Below are 3,880 nucleotides of genomic sequence, written 5' to 3'. Positions count from 1 at the left end.
GGCCACTTAAAAGGGAATACTTGATGTTGAAAGAATACAATGTATAATTGTTGGTTGCTCTCACAATGCTTGTGTTACGTTTGTAATGTTAAAGATATTTAAGTGTTCTTGTATAGAAATGACTAATTTGAAAATTATGTAAATTCAAATGTTCCCTTGATGATTGGAAGAAATAATATGACTCTTTCTGATGTGTATTCACTACATGTTTATTTACTTGTACATATCTGAAAAGAACTACCGCAATAGGTTTCACATAAGATACGTAAGGTTCTGTGTCACTCTCATTATACGTACTTCATCTAGAATTGTTTCGGTAAATTTAATAGGCACATTGAGGCCTAATACTGTCATAATTACTTATGACTGGCAGCCTGAGTACCCTCCACCTTGACGCATTGACGTCATCGGCATTTGCATTGCCTTTTCCACACGTCGATTCAACGTATATTATCTTTTTAGTTGCCTTTTTTGACCCATTCAGACACTGGTGTTAACATTACGCCCCACAGCTATACATTTCTCTCTCCCCTTTTCTTACATCTTACATATTATTCCAAAAACATAAGTGGAATTACACAAGTGGAATTACGCTACGGTTCCACTTTATAATATTAGGTATTGTTATGACTTTGCTCCCCTCGGATCAATTGAAATTACCCTAATGTCTAAATACCAGATTCATCTCGATCTTCTTCCTGTATCTATACACTGTTTTTCTATACTAGTATTTTCCTTGACTTTTGTCACGTTTCACTTTAACGTATAAGTAAACTACCCAATATGATGGCTGACCTTCGATTTCTCACACCACAGTCCCCTTTCTATCTTGAGCTTCTTGCACTATTTAACTACATTTCAACATGACACGCGTTGTTCCCATGGTTACAGTGGAAGACACGGAGCCCCTACACAGACCCTGTGAATAGCTGTCCCCCACGCTACAGGTACACGTGTCCATGTACATTCTATTCGTTTTGTAGGGACTGCCTACAAAGTATCGGATTCTGAAACCGTTCCATTTTCTCCTTTCGTTTTTCTAGTTGAAATGACTAGCAGATCTGTGTCCTCGCATCCTCGTGTTAGACTGTGACTACAATACATCTATTGGTTTAAGTGCCAAGCTATTATTGAAGTCTATGTAAAAAGGACGAGTATACTCGTCCTTGGCACTTTTAAACGGCTTCCGCCGCTTCTACGTGTGTGTATATTTGTAAAGGTAACTTCTTGACTATTGCACATTAAAGTTGCCTAGTAGACTCAGATTGGAATTAGTCCCCCACTTATAGTATGCTCCGGCTTTACTTTTGGTTTTCTATCTGCTTATGCTTACAGACTGGGCGAATTAGTGGTGCCGCCAGCTGCAGGCACTAGACCGAAATTGTAAACCCACATCCATTATTTGGATCCAGTCTCTTTATTCTTTACAACTATATGTATGAATGCCAGGTATGTTACCCGGTTTTAGTGAATGCACTCCACGATTTTAAACCATCTATGGTTCAGTGTCTTCTCTTCTCTTCTCTAAGGGCACGTTTTCTTTTATTTTGTAGAAACTCTGAACGATGTATTAAGGAATCTACTTCCAGATGTTCAAAGGCTTGCTTGTTTATTTTTTTCTCCACCTTTCCTGTACTACGTGACTGGGATCACGTTCCTCTAAGGGTAATTATCTATACTGCCTCTTACTTTTCACTTATAAAACAGAACCTCTGTGATCAGACAATGACATTCCAGATGAATCCTTGTCAAGCCCGAGGGTTGGGACGGCTCAGTTGCTCCTGATATCTTTTAACAGAGAGACAGTGATTTATAAAAGGGTACAAAACCTTAATTTATTGACTATGTCCAGGAAAACATGTGGACCTGTGTTACTAGTAGCATAGGAGAAGAGAATATCATTGTGAACAGTATGGACATTAGTAATTAAGGTTAAATATGTAGAATATATGTTGTGAAGACTCATTTTTGTATTACACATTTTTTGAACCAATGCTTTCTTTTTGTATTAAGAGTCCAATTCTGGCCATTTGAAGAAGAGGAAAACATCCTTGAAACGCGTTGCCAACTCAATCGGACTCAATATTCTTAAATCTTGGTGTCGACTATTGATGCTACATTGTTTCTTCTGTTGTAAATATTTTTCCAAAATTTGAAATACATTGTTCTGATATAAATACATCTGGTCTTATACAACTGTGTTTGCTTACATTTGTTGCAAGTATAATCTGTGTTATCTTTTCACTTTTTATTTAAATAACAGTATTGGATTTGTCCAAACATTTGAAAGTGTGCAGGGGACGGGAGGATTCCTAGGTTGAATCCTTTCTCTCCATTGTTCATTTTAGGGGTTTTGGGCCATGACCCCAGTTTCTCCCCCGCACCTAAAACCTTTAAAACTATTACCTGAAAATTCTCAACAACATTTTATAAATTAAGGTGTGCACCTTTGTTCAACCTTTTCTTAGCCCTTTACCTTTCCCATACACCATACAGAAAAGTTTGTCCAGCTCTTTCGGGGACTGTGTATACTTTTTGTGTATATAGACCTTATTGCATCCGAGATTGCTTTAGGTAGCTTCCAGGTCAAACCTTGCTTCTGCCATCCCTGCGTCTCAACCTCCAGAACCTACAGCGGGAGATCTTTTTGCTCCATTCATGAGTCATGTGTCTGATCAACTGAGGATGAATGGAAACTCTAGCAATAGGGGATACCATCCTCTCCTCAGCCATATGGCAGCTACCACCAGTACCTCTGATCTTGATTACTAGTTTGGGAAGCATCAGAAGAGGGGAAAATGCATGCAGCAACCAACTAGACCACTGGATTGACCCCCCCATGCTTGGTCCATCTGAAACTTGGAGCAGAATAAAGTGACCTGCACATTCTGCAGAGATGCAAACAGGTCCAGAACAAGAGTACCCAGTGTGATAGGGTCAGGACCTGATGGGAACCTTCTCGACTTTAGGCATGGGGCTACCTACGTGCAAACAAGAACTAGCCCTTTCCCAGAGGCAGGTAGAAGGAGGATTAGGGAGAGAGGGCTCAGTTTTTAAATGTGCCATGCATGTTAACAACAGTACCACTTTCTATTACATGATGCCTCCCAGTACTGTTTCTGGACAGTGTTCTCTCTTTTGTCTTTCATAACAGCAACTCCCAGAAGACCCAGACTTAAACCAGAGGAATGGAAGTGTTGGGGTGGTCAGGATATTAAGAGAGGTTTTTGTTGCACAGGCCATATTTATGACTTGCGATGTGGCAAATTGGGCCCGATGTTGCAATTTCATATGTTTTCAGTATAGTTAAATGTGAATGGAATATGCTACTTAGTGTTTCTTTTGAGTTAAACTGATACATATTCGTTTGCATGCACGTAGAAAGACAAATGCTAAAACCACGAAATGAAATATAAATGTGATTCAGACATAGGGCCTCATCAGGGCCTTTAGTGGGAGTGGAAAAACGGGAGCAGGAGTCTCAATGCAAACGATCTCAGTCTTACTGGTGTTGATGCAGAGGTCATTTGCAGCACACCATGACTGAACTGCGGACAGTCAGATATGAGCGAAGTAGAGGAGGTGGCTGAGGGTAGCCTGAAGGAGAGTTGCGTGTCATCTGCATAACACTGGAAGCGAGGGCTGTGTCAGGGTGGGAGTCAGCCGCAGGAGTAGGAGACGGAGAGTAGGTGGAGGCAAAGGCAGCCACAGTCACTCTTTTCATGGCTCTTGTGACTTTGAGACTGAGTGGCTGCGCCCTGTGTGCTGATGCAAGAGGAGAGGAGAGCTTCGAAGCCCTGGAAGTTAGAGATGAAAGTGGCAATCACACGTGTGAGGGCAGCCATGTAGACATGGAAGAACCCAGGGTGTCATGCAAACG

General features: G+C 41.0%; 1 long non-coding RNA gene across 1 annotated transcript; it reads left to right on the top strand.

Moving 5' to 3' along the window:
• Positions 1-880: 880 nt before the first annotated feature.
• On the top strand, positions 881-2,166 carry LOC138504820 (uncharacterized). Its single transcript, XR_011279996.1, has 3 exons — positions 881-947; positions 1,554-1,665; positions 2,014-2,166. It is a non-coding gene; the product is annotated as an uncharacterized lncRNA (long non-coding RNA).
• The last annotated feature ends 1,714 nt before the right edge of the window (positions 2,167-3,880 follow it).

Source organism: Ambystoma mexicanum, chromosome 11 (assembly GCF_040938575.1).
Source record: "Ambystoma mexicanum isolate Mex_15411 chromosome 11, UKY_AmexF1_1, whole genome shotgun sequence".
NCBI classification, from domain to species: Eukaryota; Metazoa; Chordata; class Amphibia; order Caudata; family Ambystomatidae; genus Ambystoma; species Ambystoma mexicanum.
This window is presented reverse-complemented; position numbering and strand designations above follow the sequence as displayed.